The sequence below is a fragment of the Vicia villosa genome, linkage group LG5, assembly GCF_029867415.1.
Source record: "Vicia villosa cultivar HV-30 ecotype Madison, WI linkage group LG5, Vvil1.0, whole genome shotgun sequence".
Classification (NCBI taxonomy): Eukaryota; Viridiplantae; Streptophyta; class Magnoliopsida; order Fabales; family Fabaceae; genus Vicia; species Vicia villosa.
In genome coordinates, this window is record NC_081184.1 from 173,996,966 (window position 1) to 174,015,977 (window position 19,012).

At 30.2% G+C, this 19,012-nt stretch overlaps 1 pseudogene; it reads right to left on the bottom strand.

The window, feature by feature from the left end:
• Positions 1-10,430: 10,430 nt before the first annotated feature.
• On the bottom strand, positions 10,431-12,688 carry LOC131604064 (pectinesterase-like; annotated as a pseudogene).
• Positions 12,689-19,012: the final 6,324 nt, after the last annotated feature.

Here is a 19,012-nt window from a genome sequence, read left to right on the forward strand (position 1 = left end):
AAGGATCTGGGAGTTGCATCCAAGATTTTTGGGATTGACATTCGAAGAAATAGAAAGCAGTCAAAATTATGCTTATCTCAAGAGACATACCTATGAAAGATTCTCGAAAATTTTGGTATGTCGAATTTGAAGCCTGTGGTGACTCTGACAAACCCTCAATTTAAGCTGGGTATAGATCAGTGTCCCAGTACTGATGTCGAAAGAGCTTATATGAATAACATTCCATATGCTAATATAGTAGGTTTTTTGATGTATGCTATGTTTTGTACTAGACCCGACATATCATATGCAGTAAGTCCTTGTAAGTAGGTACATGGAAAATCCTGGAAAGCAACACCTCAAAAGATTGTTGCTTTATCAGGTTGTATGGATTCCAGAAAATCTATTTCTGGATATGTTTTTATTATGTTTGGCACAACAATTAGTTGGAAAGCAACACTTCAAAAGATTGTTGCTTTATCAACGACTGACGCGGAGTATATTGCCCTAACTGAAGTTATGAAAGAAGCATTGTGGCTTGAAGGTTTTGCTAAGAAGCTGAAACTTCAAGATCGAGATATCATTATTAAATGTGATAGTCAAAGTGTTATACACCTGTCAAAGAACTCAACATATCATGAGCGAACCAAACATATCGATGTGAGGTTGCATTTCGTCAGAGGAGTAATCGAGCATGGAGAGTCAAAGTACTAAAGGTTTCCACATATCACAATGTTGCTGATATGATCACCAAGATATTGCCGAGTTGCAATTTTTTCCACTGTATGCAGTTGATAAAGCTGCATGACGAATAGTAGCTTCGGGTTCGATAGAGGTTAGCATAACGTCGAAGTATGTTCACATGTTGGTGTTGAAGACATACATACTGTAGTCGAAGTGTGTTATAGTATGTGAGTGTCGAAATGCTAGGGTTATTAGTATTTTGAATTAGACCTGTCTGATATGTCCAATTGTTTAAGTTAGCTTGTAATGGATATTTGTGAAAAAATTCATTAATTTAATATGTTAGGTTTTATTATAAATAACATACTAGTCTCTCATCATTACATACTGCAAAATTTAATTTAGAGTGAGAGAGTTATTTGTTATTTTTGTAACACTTATAATATTGTTTTAAAAAGAAAGTAAAAAATAGCAACTATAACCAACCCGTGTCGTTCTTCTTATTTCTCATTGTGTTCTCTATTATATTCTGTTTTTAATATACTTTTTACAACAATGTAATTATTCAAAGTATTCCGATGTAGAGAATAGTCTGTGTGCACTCGTAATGGACCATTGAACTAATCAAAGTTTTGTGTCTTTTTTATTTTAAAAAAGGCAACCTATCAAATTTGAGAACCAATAAATATTATTAGCATTTTCTTTTCGTAAAATGCACGATTGGAAACTTCATATTACATTTATTTATTAGGACACTGTGCCAATGTTCTTCTACATAGGTCAAGTTTTTAATCTTTCTTTTTTCGTACAAATTATTATGCTGAACCTAGATTAGCAATAACCTAATTGGCACAATAAAACAACTCAGAGAGTCTGAAAACAAACCTTAAACCTACATGAAAAGTACTCTTTACATGAAATTTTGCAACTAATATGATAAGTTGCACTTTTCATTAAATGGAAAACAAAACAAATTTCTTGCACTTAAAGACTTAAGCAAAAGTATTAATTTTTTGAATTATATTTTGAAAAGGCAAAGTGTGATTAAGACTAACTAACAATATTTCGATATTGACTTAAGAGTCTAAATCACGATTTGTTGTCTTAATTCATAACTCTCTCACCCTGTCTATATATGTCTCCTTTCTTTTTATTTAGTCTTGCCATTACTTATGTAGTATGTTTGAAAACATAAGATTCAGTGCACTTTATTGAACCAAATTAAAAGTTAATTACTTTAAGAAATAGAAAAGAAAAGTTGCGCGCAGAGTATACTCCGGTTTATATAAAAAAAAAAGAAAAGTTTTTTTGTAAATAATAATAAACATGCGCTTGATTCTACTGTGGCAAAAGTGATTTTTTTAAATATTTTTTTAATTTAAATCATTAAAATAAAAATATTTAATATATATATATACAGGAGTAAGTGTACTAAAATGTCTTTTTCTTTTACAAGAAAATCAAAATACTACCGTTAGTGTTTACTTTACATAAATAATATTCTATTGAATTTACTTAATTTCAAGATATTATTTCATCAAGTTAAATAAAAAATAGAGAAAGATATATTATAAATTTTATCTGTATTTGAATCTATTAGAAAACTATTCTTTATTAAAATTAAAGTGATTTTAAATTTTTGATACTCTAAAACTTAGTTGGGTATTGAAAATCTTTTAAATAAAATTTATATGAAATTTTAAATTATATTTAAAATAAAGTAATCAAAAAGTAGTCTATTTAATAATTAAAAAATTGAGAGTACCAAATTGTTGACCTAAAATGATATAGATATCTGTTTGATTATAGCGATCAAAATCAAGTTAAACCACTCATTTCAATTAAGAGGTTGATATGATTTGTCTGCCACGTAAAATACACTTTATTCTTTTTTGAGAACTTTGTGCCATGTAAGGTTTGAAGAGATGGATGCAACATTTTAATAAAGCTTCTTTCTAGTAATTAACAATATCACTTTAATGACATTTATTAATCTAAATAACAATTTAAATTTTAAATGTAAAACTATTAAAAAACTAAATTATATTTTAAACGACATTACAAAATTGACCTATACTCAATTTATATTTTGGGTCATGCTAACGAGTGCCTCAAGGGCACTGGTTAAAGATTCTAAATATAAAATATATTTTTTAATTAAATCAATTATTTAAACTTGCACTGTATTGAATACAAGTGTTTTTAAGAAAAATATATCTTTTATTTCTTAAAATAGTCAATTATTTTAATTTTCACTACATTTAATAAAAGTATTTAATAAATAAAATATACCATTTTAAATTTTTAACGAGTACCCTTGAGACATTCTTTAGCATTACCCTTATATTTTTTTTAGAGGAGTCAAAACAAGATATCCGAGTTCGGTATTTTTTTTTTTACTTGGATTAAAGAGTCTAGTTTATAAATATTTTATAATTTGGTTATATAATACGATTTCTTAGATCAATCGAATTTTTATTTAATTAATAATTTTTTTATTTAAAAGTAATATTTCATTTTACTAATCTTTGAAGAAAATGACATTTGAATAATTAATTAACATGAGTTGTAGTTTTACGTCAAACTAATTCAAATCGTCTTTTGCTTATTGCTTTATGTAACAATCGCTAATTACAATTAGAATGTTAAATCAATAAAAGGACCATTATTGGTCTAATTGTGTTTATGTATTAATGTAGCTAGTTAAGCCATGAGAGCTAGTTTCTTAACTTGTCATTATTCAATCAATAATGTCATCTTAATTAACTATCATTATAATCATTCCATGCAACTAGTATATATATTAATTAATGCATGTCCTTTTTAGTAAAATGACATACCTTAACATATTCTTTGAAATTTCGTAGGTAAATTTGCGACAAATTTAAATTCGCAGATATTTTGTCTCAAATTAAAAAAAAAAAAATTTTAGTAAATTTTTGAAGCATTATAAAAATAAAATTGTAATTAAAATATTTGAATTTATACAAGACAAATTCATAGAATATGTTACTATAAAAATTACTACAAAGTTATTAGTATTCGAAAATTAAAAATATAGTAATAATATACACTATTTTATCATTCTATATAAAATTACTTTTTTTAAAAATGTCGAATATTATTCTATATTTTTTAAAAAAATTCATTTTCGAAAGTCTTATTCTCTTTTCCCCTCTAAATTCTCAAATAAAAAAAGTTATTAAGGAAAATATAAAAGTTAATGATTTTGAAATAAGCATGATCTTACAGAGAACATTATGACAAAAACTAATCAGTGAAACTGACTCCACTTTGTGAAATAAAACTTGATTGTTATTGTAGTAGTAATAAATAATTTTTTTTGATAAATACATTAAATAATCTGACAACATAGAAATTAATTTTTTTTAAAAAGAATTAATTTTTTAGTTGAAATAGTTTATTAATGCTATATTTAAAATGATAGAAGGATATGTGTTAGTTTGTTGTAACTTGTAAGATAAGCTTTCTAATCCAAATTAAGCCTTAACTATCAAATGCCTTCATTCTCCTTTGCTTTTCAATAACTATAACTAATTATCATACTACTTAAAAAAATTATCACAAAACAAGATGCATGCATGCTAGTTGCAACTTGCTATAATCGAGTGACTAATTTGACTAATCTATGAGAAAATGACATTTGAATATATTAATTAGATGAGCTGTAGTTTCACATCAAATTAATTCAAATCAATTGTTGGGGTCTTCTTTTTATTGGTCTATGTAACTATCACTAATTACAATTAGAATGTTAACATCTACAAAGCAAATGAACCATTATTGGTCTAATTGTGTTCGTGTCAAGTGCTAAATTAGAAAATGACATACATTAACATATCCTTTGAGGTGCTTATGAGTTATGACCATTCATCATTCTATGCGACTAGTATATATTAAGCAAGAAAATTTCTTCACCCACCTCCTAACCTTCTTGCTCACCCCTGGTGAATTTACAATATTGCCCCTTGTTTCGGAAGTTCATTTCCGAAACGGTACTTTTTTTTTTGAAAAAAGGTGTTTTCGGAAATGAACTTCCGAAAACGTGTTTTTTTTAATATAAAATATTGGTTTCGGAGATGCATCTCCGAAATAAAGTTACATTATCAAAAAATGTGGTGTTTCGGAAGTTCATCTCCGAACGCACCCCCATGATGGAATTCGGAAATGAACCTCCGAATTTATGTCTGGACAGAAGAAAAATGAAAAACAACAACGATTCGCTTTATTTAATCGGGTGAAGATTACAACGATAATATTACTGAAAATTAAAGTTACATATTGTTGAACACGGGTAGGTGGGGATGAGTCAACATTTTGATAACGTCGTCCGCCGATCTTTGAAGTTTGGCGTCCAACTCAATCGGGCCTTTCGAAGAAAATCGGTCGAACGTTGGCCACATAACCGCTAAATCTTCGTCGTTCTTGATCTCAAAAGGTGTGAACTTAATGCCTCCCTCGTCGTTAAGCGATGGCGAGCGGTACTCGAGCTTGACAACCTTTCGATTCTCGGGACAGCGCAAAAGCGTGTTGAGCGACGGTATCAATTCCGCAAACGGCGTGTCGCGCGAGAAGCGAAATTGGAACGGCATCGGGTAGCCGGTTTCAAAGTAGACGAATGCTAGGTGGGGGTAGGTTTGTGTCATTTGTGTTTTGTGGTGTGAAGAGGATGAAGAAGAGTGTGTAGTATTTATAGACTTATTTGTAAAATGTTGCCGAACATCGACCGCATTGATCATGGGAGTAGCGTCAATAACCGGATCGTTATTAACGTTGACAATTTCCGGATTTAATACTCCATCGTCTTGCACAATGTTGTCCGGATGCACCATACCTAACAAATGCAAAAATTAGCAAAATTGGCCAAAACTGTTTTTTTTTTAACTGCCAGGGCATATTTCGGAAGTTCATTTCCGAAATTTATTAGGTGATATATTTCGGAAATGAACTTCCGAACCATATCAGTTTTCAGCATAAATTTGTTGAATCAATGTAGTGAAATAGGGGATGAAATGAGAGATGTTTACCTGAAATTGTAGCTTTCTATGCTCCCTTTAACGTGATCAACGGTTTGAAACTTGATTTTAGGGCGAAAAATTGATGGAGATTGATTGGGTTTTAGAGAGGGTTTTGAGAAGTTTTGGAGAAAATGATGAAATAGTGAAGGAGGGAAATTTGTATATGCAGAAATATTTTCGGAAATGAACTTTCGAAAATATTCACGGTTTTGAATTTTTTATGACTTCGGAGATGCATCTCCGAAAATACCAAAAAAGTGGTGTTTTCGGAGATGCATTTCCGAAGTAAAAAAAAAATCAAAAAAAAAAAACTCCAAAAGTTCATTTCCGAAGCAGGGGCAGTTTTGGGTTTTCGCTGGGGGTGACCCCCCATAGGGAGGTGGGTAAAGAAATTTTCTTAAGTAATGATGTCTTTCTTCAAACAGAAAAGCAAGATTAGAAAATCTTCTAAAGTAATATTCCCTCCATGGTATTTTTTTTAATTATAATAATTAATTGTATTGATTTCAATGATAAAATGAATGTTATTTATTAAAATAATTTTATTAATAATAGACATGGAGTATTTACATGATTTAAAATACAATAAATAAGAATAAGTTAGTGGAAAAAAATAATAAATAATATATTCATATTCTAAAGAAACAAATAATTTAAGACAAATAAAAATAAAAAAAGGACACAGATGGAGTATCTTATAAAATAAATCGAAAAATAAAATAAAAATGAAAATCGAATTTCATAATTATAATTTAAATCAAAATCCAAAAAAAAAAGTGAATCTTCTAAAGTAAAATATTATTAATTATGACTTTATAAAAAAAATTATTTCTCCTTAAACAACACAAATCTATTAACATTCTTAAAATCTATTTTTTTTATAATTTTATTTACATTAATACAAATTCAATATAAATAAATAAATATCATATTTTGACAACACAATCTTTCAATTAATTAATAATTAAAAGAATTAATACACCACAATTTTTTTTTAATTACTCAATTTGTTTTGGTATTTTTGGTTATATGAGATGCATTATATTGTTTTTAAAAGTAGGTTTAAAGATTTGTTTCAAATTTTAGCTCGATATATTTTTTAATATAATGGTTTTGATTGATAATTTATATTTTCAAATGAGCAAAATTTTTTAAAAATAATTATACATATAAAATCAATGTTGAATAAATTTCAATCTTATAACTTTTATTTAAAAAGATTAATTTAGAATGTCTCATATATAAAAAGAATGGATCCAACGAGATGAATCAACTTGCTATATCAAGTTGTGAAGCAAATAGTTGAACCGAACGAGATGAATCCAACGAGTTGAATCAAGTTGTTCATGAACTTTTAGCGAGTTAAGTTTGAGCTGAAAAATAAGTCAGTGACAAACTCAAACTGATATTTGAGTCGAATCATTTCTTAGCGAGTCGAATCGAGCTGAGACGAGCTCGACTCAACTCATTTCCAGCCCTAACCATCGTCAACACGATATCATCCAGAAACATATCTGTCATCACTACAAAAATTATCAACTTCAAAAATTCTTTCTATATCTATTCTTCTTCAGTCACCATCACCAAAATACCACAATAAATACCATTACGAATAATAAAGGAGACAAAAAAACTTCTAAAACTGTGTATGAATTTTGTATGTTGAAGCTCAAAAACTTCATATAGAAATATTGGCATATAAGCTGGGTATCAGATTTAACACAAGAAGGGAACAAAATTTCATACCTCAAAGTTCCTTTAATGTACCTTTTGTGATTAAAATCACTCTAGAGAAGATTCTGAAGGAAACATAGAGTGATTTTCTTGAAATGACTCACACTTTTCTTATCTCCAGTCCACTTCTCAAAAGAAACAATTTCCTTTAGCTTCTTCGTTGGACATCTGTTGAGCACATATGTTGTAGTGGCAACAACTTCTCCCCGCAAGGTGTGAGAGAGCTTCTTCTCTTTCAGCATGCTCCGTGTGATATCAAGAAAAGTTATATTTCTTCTTCCAGCAAGACCATTATATTGAGGAGTGTATGGATGAGTCACCTCATGCTAAATTCTATTCTCCTCACAGAACTTCTTGAACTTTGTAGAGTTTTACTCACCTCCACCTTCAATTACGAGAACTTTCAACTTCTGACCACTCTGTTTTTCAGCCTTCACCTTGAACTTCTAAAACTTAAGAAACAATGCATGCTTAAACTTGATGAGTGCTACCCATGTCATTCTTGTTAACTTATCCACAAACGACACAAAATACTTGTTTCCTCAATGTGAAGGTACTCCAAATGGTACACATACATCAGAATGCATTACTCTCAAAACATGCTTTGCTCTTGGGTCCAGTTCTGATGCAAATAGAAATTTAGGTTTCTTTCCTTTCATGCATATCTCACATGACTTCTCAGGCTTCACAATATTAGGAATACCATGTACTAGCTTCTTAGAACTCATATTCCCTAAGCTTCTAAAGTTCAGATGCCCCGATCTCGTATGTCATAACTCGTTGTCACCTTCAGCACCTTCTTCACCTTCTTCACTAGACATTTAGTTTTAGTTGTCGCTACATTCACTTTGAATGTTTTATTTCTTCCCTGCTCATATTGCATAATCAGCTTCAGATCAAAATCATACAACTTTAAGAGATTGTTCTTCATAGTTACTGAGAAACCTTTCTCAATAAGATGACATACACTAATTAGATTTCTCTTCATGTCAGGAACATACTAAACATCCTTGATCAGAACACTTTTATCATTCTTCACTTTGACTTTGATATTTCCATACCTTCAGCATTAAGGTATTTATCATCAGCACATCTAATATTTGTCCTCTTTCGAGAGTTAAAATCAATCAGCCAGTTTTTTTCAATTAAGTGATTTGAGCAACCAGTGTCCATATACCACAAGTCTACCGAATATCCACCATCAGATTCAAAAGCGATCAATAGCACAGGTTCATCATCAGAATCTCCTCTGGCTATGTTTGCTTCTTCTGGTTTCCTTTCCTTGTTTGACCAACAATCCTTAGCAAAATAGCCAAACTTGTTATAGTTGTAACACTAAACCTTTCTCTTGTCAAGCTTTTTATTTCCCTTCTGATGTTTCTTCTCATCAGAGTTGGAGGCTTCTCACTTCTGAGAACCACCACCATGTCTCTTCTTGGCTTCAGACCAAGATTGCTTATGACTCTTCTTACTAGAAGACGCCTTCAGAGCCTGCTCTATCTCTCTTTCAAAGGTTCTCTCAATTAGACACAACTCTTATGCCTCTAGACTACTTTGCAACTCTTCAATTCTCATGGTGCTGAGGTTCTTATAATTTAATCAAATATAGGAGTAAGAGAACTCAGTACCTTTTTTAATAATAACTTGTTCAGTGAGTGTTTTTCCACAAGCCTTCATCTCATTTGTGATCAAAATCACTCTAGAGATGTAATCAGGTACCTTCTCATTGTTCTTCATGTTGAGATTTTAATATTGCTTACGTAGAGACTGAAGCTTCACCGTCTTCATTGATGCATCGTCGTAGTAGAACAGTGCCAATATTGTCCCATGTCGCCTTCTTCGTTGTTGAATCAACGATTTTCTCAAACGCATTCAGATCCACACACTCATGAATGTAGAACAACACATTTTAATCTTTCTTCCTCAGATCTCTTTGTGTGTTTTTATGCGCCTTCGACGCATCTTATGCAACCAGAACGTAATCATCGATGATGAGATCAAGAACGTCTTGAGCACCGAACAACACATGCATCTGAATCATCTACTGATTCCAATTCTTTCCATCAAACACTAGAAGCTTTGTATTCAAGCTATTTGTGTCATTCATCTTTGTTCTTGTGCACTGAAACTCACTTAGATCTCATCAAACACTCGTGTTTCCCAATCCCGCAAAATTAAAAAATGAAATTCTGTTACGATTTCAATCGTGAATTCAACAGGAATTCAAGAAATGAAATCAATCACACATGCCTCACGTACACTTTTGTTTCCTTGTGAATCAAACCAAAGCTCTAGATACCAATTTTTGGTGCACATGGTTGAAGATGAAGATGGAAAAAGAGAGAAAAATGTAACAAACTCTCAATGGTGAAAATTTTAGTTATGAAAATATGTTACGCCAAGATGTTTAAATACACCAATAAAACATGCTACGTAGTCACAGTTAAAGAAGCTAAAACAAAGCTAAACTGTCACATAGACATGACAAACTTTTACTAAAACTCAGAAGCTAACAAAAACTTCTGAACAACAACTACTAACTAATGCAGAGCTTCTGACTAACAGTCTCAAAAGCTACTGCTTCTTATTAACAGCGTCCTTTAATTCATATTCAGCTAATTAAAATCTACAACACCAATTTTATCTCTCAAATGAATTAAGTGTTTAGTCTTGATAACTTTAGTCAACACATCTGCAAGTTACTTCTAAGTACCACAGTGCTGACAAATGCAGAGCTTCTTACTAGCAGCCTCAGACTCTGCCTGAGACTCTACTGCTTCTTCTTATTAACCACAACTTTTGAATAAGAAAAAAATCATGGTCGTTAGGGGAATTTGGAAGAAAATATTAAATTGACAAATACAAGAAATGGTCGTTATGTGTCCCGAATACAAGAAATGGACGAAAAAAATAAACGACATCAAACACACAAATATAGTGATAATAAATATATAAAATTGTTTGTTTAAACGAGAAAGACTTTTATACATTATATGTGTCCAAGCATATACAAAATAACAATTTAAATAGAACTAGTACTAAGTATTAAAAGAGGAAAACTAACTTAACACTATCTATAGTTCCTATAGTTGACCCTTTTAACAAAAGAGACAACCGACAACGAAAACCCAACAAAAGCTACATGACAATAATTGTCACCACTTCCCACCATACTTTCACCATCTTTTTTATACAAAACAAAAAATCATCAATTTGAAGACTCTTCTCCACTGTACAACATGATGAATCACTCTCTTTCACAAGCCTGCATCAAACGGCACACCACTTCCAGATATCCATGACTCACCTGCCAAGAAATTACCAACTGAATATTTAACTGCTTCAGATGGATTTGTAATTACATGAAAACCAGACCAATTTACTCTCCCATCTGTATTGGCACCATCACCAACATTCATATATTCACCATAATAAAGTGTACTCAAAGCAAAGCCACCATTCCATGGAGCCCAACCTTGAGAGTTTATAACACCATCTATGTTGCTTTTCATGACCACAGTTCTTGAATACTAGGTCTACCAAGATAACTTTTCACTGAATTCTGATATGGTTTCAAATCACCTGCGGCGGTTATACGGCATTTATGGATCACTATTCCGGTGTTCTCGTTTGGATCTGTTCTTCCCTGTGCCGTTACAGAGTTCTGTTGGTTGCTCATCGGTTTTCTAATTAAGATGTTGCAGTTTTGAAGAACGGTAACGGCGTTGCCGAAGATGAAATCGACAGTTCCGTAGATGTTACAATCACGGTAGAATTGACGGTTGGCGTAGACGTAGAGAGTGTCCTGATATCCTTTGAAGGAACAGCGGTAGAAAACGGAGTAATCGGCGCCGGAACGGAGAGCCACCGCTTGATGCTTTTGTGGTCCGGCAGTATTCTCGAAGGTCATATCTTTTGCTATGAAACCATCTCCCATAACCGCTGCAGTAATTATTCATTTTTTAAGAGTTAGAACTTTAGATTGATTAAATTTATATATTCAATATTTATATTCATGTGATTAAGAAAGTAAGGATAAAAAGACATATAGAATACAAGTCTTTATCTGTTATTGTTGATTAATATCCAATTTGTACATAAATAAGTAACGCATGTCCCTATCTTAAGAAATGGGTCCAAAGTATAGTGATTTAGTTTTAAATCCAAAAAGTGTTTTTATATTACTGTTTCATTCATTATATGCATGTAGAAAACTACTCAAATATTCTTACACATAATATTTAGAATCTAGTGATTGAAGATTAAAGAAACTTACCAAAAGTAGCTGAACGGAAAGTTGTAGAGCCATCTTGAACGTTATGATTACCCGTAACAATTGTGGAATCCATTCCATCTCCAAATATCATTATGTTCTTCACTGTCTTCTTTATATCAATGTTCTCTTTATATACACCTGCTTTCACATGAATCACAACTCTTCCTTTTCCACTTCCCTTAGCAGCAGCTACACCTTCTGATATTGTCTTATAGTTTCCACTTCCATCTTGTGCCACCACAATATCAGCACTCGGTGTTGTCTGCAGAAGCTTTCTATCTGAACCTGAAAGCCAATGTGGAAATTTATCTGATAACAACCTTCTTCCTCCATTTTGTTTAGTATTTGACGACGAGGAGGAAGATAATGAAGACGGGGTCGAAGAAGCTAGAGTGTTGCTAATGGACAGGGTATTGCTAAGCAGTTTAGTAAAGTTGGTTAACATGGAAGGGAAGTAGTTTAAGTGAGAAGGAAGGTTGAAATCAATGAAACCATTTTGACAAGTTTGGTGATTGGTAATGGAAGCACTTTGCCATGTTAATTTGTCATTTAAATTGTTTGAGTTTATGGAGCGATTAAGTTGATAAATTGTATCCTCATAAAGCTCTACACAATCTTCCCATGCTGACTTGGCTCTATTGTCTTTGAAATTATTCAAATCCATGGTTGACACAAGTTGGTATGCTTCAATAGCTTGGTCCATGGTAACCTTAATGGCAATATCATGGAATGAAGAAGAATGTATGGTTGATAGTGTATTAGTGGTTCCAATGTAATGGTTACAGACATGAGGGTATGGTGTTTGATTGCATGATAATTCTTTGGCATGCACAAACAAGAAAGAGAAAAGGAGAAAGTATGCAATGAAACAATTGAATAAGAGTTTATCCATATGATTAGAAAATGGAGTTTGCATGGTATGAAAATGTTATGTATAGGAATGGAAGAGAGGATTTGGTTATGAATGAAAATAAAGTGCAAAGGAATGGTGATATATATAGGCAAACAGATTTGGCTTGCTTTGTAGGCCATAAAGGTATACAGATTTGTGGTTGTATAAGCTTAGGATAAAGAAATACATATTATGAAAGGTTTTATTTACTTACATTTCTCAAAGGTCTTGGACTTGGTCGTGCTCTTTAATGGTCACATATCAAAATTAATGTTTAATATGAGAAAATGTTACCACAATCAATATATTTTCATCAAGTGTAGAGGTTTATATATAGTAATCTTATATTTACTAAATTAATAAATAAAATTTTAAAAAAAATTGATTATTTCGTTCAAAAAAGATAACGACGTAGTTTGTTGCACTACAACGCGCAAGGCTTTTAAAAGCGCTTTTTTTGGCCTTTAACAGCGCTTTAAAGCGCTGCCAAAGCCAGCGCTGGCATAGGCTACGAAAGCGCTTTTAAAAGCGCTCTGGTAGGCCCCCCTATAAGAGCGCTTTTTTGGAAAAAGCGCTCTTGTAGGCCCCCCTTTAAGAGCGCTTTTCAGGAAAAAGCGCTCTGGTAGGCACCCCTATAAGAGCGCTTTTTCAAAAGCGCTTTCGTATGTTGCGTTTTTTTTTTTATGCTTTTTATTATTTCTAAACCTGCACTTTTGGCAGCAATATTTTAGAACCTGTAATTTACTATTTTTTGGCAGTATTTTTTCATGAACCTATAATTTATCATTTCAAATCGATATATACCATTATAATCGATATCGATTATATACAAAAAAGTATTATATTATATACCATTAATGTAAATCAAAATACATATATACATATTTCTAAACCAAAACAACTAAACCAATTCACATATTTCTAAACCAAAACAACTAAATGGGAAACAACTTCCGAGTTCTTATGCAACCAATGTACGCTTCCTGTATTATCTGGAGCTATGTTGTATTGATGCTTTAGTGGAGAACCAGTAGTCACCTGAGCTATGTTGTATTATGTCACAGAATATGAATCAAATAACTGTACCCCGAACGATCCTTCCACAGAAGACTTCGGGGTACATTACTTGATTCTTATTCTGTGGAACATAATCGGCAGGGGCACATTGTGTTCTATCCTTTACCAGTCCATCCACTGTTTGAAGCTCAACCTACAATAGAAAAACGTGATTATTTACACAACATTCACATTCTCAATATTTTCTCTATCAACCAAAAATTTCCTCATCTCCGAACAAAAGACAAAATAGTTAATAAAAATAGTGCTATACCAGAACAGAAACCAATTTATAAGAAATCAATTAACAACCACATGCACATAAAAATAGTTTTTGATAAAAGAACAAGTCAATTGAGCCAACAACCAAAAACCCTAAAAAAAATTCTGTTCATCATCTTCGAAAAACCTCTCCAGAAACTGTAAATACATTGTTCATATTCATCCAACAACAATCACAATACACAGCCGCAAACACTAACCAAAACCCTAATTGTTCATCTTTCTCATACACGCAAACCATTCATCAGAAACAAAACCATTCACAAATCATCATCAAACATAACCAGACAAACATTCATCAAACCCAAACATTTGTTCATCACTTTCCTAATCAAACAAACCCTTCAGAAATTTGAGAGAGGAAGAGAGAATAAGAAATAAACTCAGAAAGGTCTCACCCGGTTTTGGTTTGTAGATTCAGAATCGAAACCGAACTCAGCAACAACACGAACCTCAACTCACCATAAACTCGTGTGTTTTGGATCTGAAAGGAAGAAGAACGGCGGAGGTTGCTAGGGTTTCGGAGAGAGGACGGCGGAGCAACGAAGGAAGAAGAAAGATCTGAAACAAAACGCGTGTGTTTGTAAAATATATAATTTTTTAAATGGGCTACCAGAGCGCTTTTCAAAAGCGTTTTAATAACACCCCCTACCAGAGCGCTTTTATCCCAAAAGCGCTTTCGTAGCACCCACCCTATAAGAGCGCTTTTAAAAGCGCTTTCATAACCCCCCTACCAGAGCGCTTTTTAAAAGCGCTCTCATACCCCCCCCCCCCTACCAGAGCGCTTTTTAAAAGCGCTCTCATAACTCCCCCTACCAGAGCGCTTTTTTTGCATCATTTTTCCTTGTTTATTAATTTTGTTTTTAGCGAGCCCTACGAGAGCGCTTTTGCTAAAAGCGCTTTAGTAGCTGCGCTGCTACAGCTTAAATTTGGCGTAATGTTGTCAGTTTATCTTTTATTTATATATAAATTTTCGGGTTAATACCACTTTAGTCTTTATCCTACTATAATATATTTTTTTAATTTCCCTCTAAGCGAACAAATTAAACACTGAATATGTGGGTTAAATCAAAAAAACAAAAAATTATGAGGGTAACTTATGCACTTGAGGACAAAAGATATAGATTTAACATTTTAATGGATGATTAAAAAAAAATTTTTTTGCAGGGTAAAGTAAATTTCGCTTATATTACAAATAGTATTGTATATTTAATCCAAAATCTTTTATATATGACAATAATAATTGTCAACGGTGAAATATTTAAATTCAATAGCACTCAAATAAAATAGTAAGAACTTCTTATGATTTAACAAGAAATTTCAAATTTAAATTCAACTCATATTTATATTAAATCTTTTGAGAGATTTTATTGCCTATTATAATACTCACTCACATAGTACAGTTCAATTAGCTTTTTACAAATATTATTTTAATTGAGTTAAATAAGAGGTAAGGAAAATGAATCTTATCATGTTCATATATTGATTTGTCACTCAAACAAAATCATATTTAAATATTTTTCTCTAAATTTATAAATTTTCATTGTTGTTGTGTTTTGGATATCCGTACCTATCAAAATTGTAAGGTATAAATAATTTTCGATAAAAATACTGGAGTTGTAGTATTTAATAATGGACCCTGCATATATGGATGGCTCTTTCCACTTAACATTGTCACTACCTTTAAGACATTAATCAGTCAACTAAATAACAATGGGATAATGGCTTAATGTTATCAGTGCACGGTTGGCTCCCACTAGTTGATTTAGATCGTAAGTATAATTTCTTCCACTAATCTTCTTCCATAAAATTGACAATATTTAATTTCTTTCTAATCATATTATGATGATTATCATGTTGTTATAGAATCTTTTCAATCGAGCTTTCTAACTTCCTAATTAACCCAAATGTTAAAAAATATAGGAAATTTCTTTATCCACCCATGTCTTTTTGGTCACCTCTGGCGAAAAATCCAAAATACCCCTAATTTTGGAAATGCATTTCCGAAACGCCATTTTTTTTTCAAAATTTGTCTTATTTCGGAAATGCACTTCCGAAAACACGAAAAAAAAATGTGTTTTGGGAGATTCATTTCCAAAAACACCCTTTTTTGGGAGAGGGGTGTCTTCGGAGATGCATATCCGAAATATCCCAAGACCAAATTGGTCTTGGAATGTTTCGGATATACAAAGAATTCAATAATTATTAAAAAATTAAAATCAAGGCAAGGTGAATCAATACAATTAATAGGTATAAAATCAAGGTGAATCAATAAAATGAAGGGGAATCAATAAAATCAAGGTGAATCAAAATTTCCTAAACAATTTTAAAGTTAAAAATTATTTTACTAACTTATATAAATTAAAAACATTTTAATTTCATAGTAAATTTTGAATTATATAAAATTAAATATAAAATTTATTCATTAAATAAAATTAAGACAAACTCTTTTTTTAATTTTTTTAAACTAAAGGAAAAATTCTAATTCATTTTTAATTATGAAAAATAAATTTTTTTATCATAATTCATTATGAAAAATAATTTTTTTATCATTATTATTATTATTATTATTATTATTATTATTATTATTATTATTATTAGTCTTACTTGATCTCTTTCAATATTATTATTAACCGTAGAAACATGAATTGAAATTATTCATAACTGCATTTTAATAATTGAAATTATTTTAAATTTTTTGTAATTGAAATTATTTTAATTTTTTTAATTAAAATTATTTTAAATTTTAAAATATGAATCAGAATAGAAATATATAATAATTATTATTTATAACTCATAAATCATATCAAAATATATAATTATTATTATTCATTACTCATAAATTCTATCAAATTTATGATACGTGAATTAATTAATATCCCAAAATTTGTAATTTTTGGGATTTTTAAATTCTTTTTGTTTTTTCGGACATACATTTCCGAATTAATCAAAATCCCAGTTTTTGGGATTTTTTCGAAAATGCATTTTCGAAGTCTGAAAAAATCTATAAAAAAATTACTTCGGAGATGCATCTCCGAAGCAGGGGTAAGTTGGGGTTTTCGCTGGGGGTGACCCCATAGAGAGGTGTATAAAGAAATTTTCAAAATATATTAGGGAGAAGATGTATTTAATAAACTTGTATTCTTATTCAAAAATTGTAAGTTTGTTATCATGCTATAGGATCAATTTATTCAAGGAGATTAATTTTATTGTTCATTAATAAAATTTGAAACCGAGACCTCTTGATAGAAATATATTTTTAGAATCTAAATCTTTGCAAACAAGCTAATCTTACGAGGGTTAAAAAATTTAAATAACTTATAATATGAACGAATGAATGAAACACTTGTGCGGATTTTTTTTAGTTTAGGCAGCATCTTCCGTTCTTTAATTTTTTTTTAGTGAAGTTATATTTTAGTTCCTCACAAAAATTGTAGAGATCAGATTAATCTTTAAAAATTAAAAAGTCTCTATTAAATCTCTTACAAAATTTAATCGAGCTATGTTAGTCCCTTTATTAATAATTTTTTCAAATCGATTTTTTTTAGTTTTGAACCATCAGTTGGACCATCAGTGAAGACCCATTTTAGTCTCTCACAAAAAAGGGAAAGTCCAAATTAGTCACTGAGAAAAAATCTATATTTAATCCTTACAAAATTTAACTGAGTCATGTTAGTCCCTTTTTTAATATTTTTTTCAAACGATTTTTTAGTATTTTTAAACTATGACTAGACTTGACAAGATAGATCTACTCTCAGAAATTGAGTACGGGTCGTGGTATCGCGAAGATTTATCTATAATCCCTTCCTAAATAATTTCAATTCAACAGTCGTAAATAGTAGTACAGTCACAATTTAAAAAAAAATGATTTGAAAAAAATACTAAAAGAGGGACTAACATGGCTTGATTAAATTTTGTAAGAGATTAAATATAGACTTTTTTTCTTATGGACTAATTTAGACTCTTCCTTTTTATGAGGGACTAAAATGAGTCTTTATTAGCAGTCTAGTCACGGTTTAAAAATAAGAAAAAACCCAATTTTAAAACAATGTTATTTGAGGGACTAACATGGCTTGGTTAAATTTTGTAAGGGATTTAATAAGGATTTTTTTTCTCAGGGACTAATCTAACCTCTACAATTTTTGTGAGGGACTAAAATATGGACTTCACTTTTTTATTTCATTTCCTTAGCAATTAGAAGTTACTTTATAATAATAGGAAGATTTGATTTACCTTTTTCTAAATTTATTTGTTATTGAGAGAGTCTTGGCCTAATCTGCTTTTTTTTTAATTTTTTATATATGTTTTTTTCTAATATATATTTTAAAATTAATGTTTAATGTGGTCATCTCCTACTAAAAAAATATATTTTTCTAATTAAGCGGAGAATATGTGTTTGTTTGTTTCATTTTTTTAAATTATAATTTTCATAAAGTTAAATATTTTTTGTTTATAAGAAATTTATATAATTTTTATAAAAAAAACCTCAAAAAAATTAAATTAAATCATTTTTGTAAAATTTTATTTTAGGCATTTCATATTTTTTTAATATCAAAATTTTAAAATATTCATATAGTATGAAATCATTTCAAGTAATGTTTTATAAAAATATTTTTGAAATACATCTTTTTTAAAAATTATAATTTTGACTTTATTTTAATCTTTAATTAAGTATATTTATGTCAGTATGTTAAAATTAATCTTTTAATTTATAAAATATAAATTTAAACAAATTTTAATGTTAAAAAAATCCTTTTATAATATTTTAAAATAAATTCATATTTTAAAACAATTTACTTTAAAGGTACTGGTAGCCAACTTAAACTCATGGGTATCAAAGAATTTATCAAATATTACATGATATTAAAATTAATCTTTAAATTTATAAAAAAAAAAATTAAACAAATTTTAATATTCAAAAAATGATTTTATAAAAAATCATTCTTAAAAATACAAAAAAAATACTTATTTTAAATATAAAACACACAGCTACATGATTTATAATAATTTTTTTGAAAGAAAAATAGAGGGTATCAAATAATTCAAAAGGAAAACGAAAGACCAAACGAT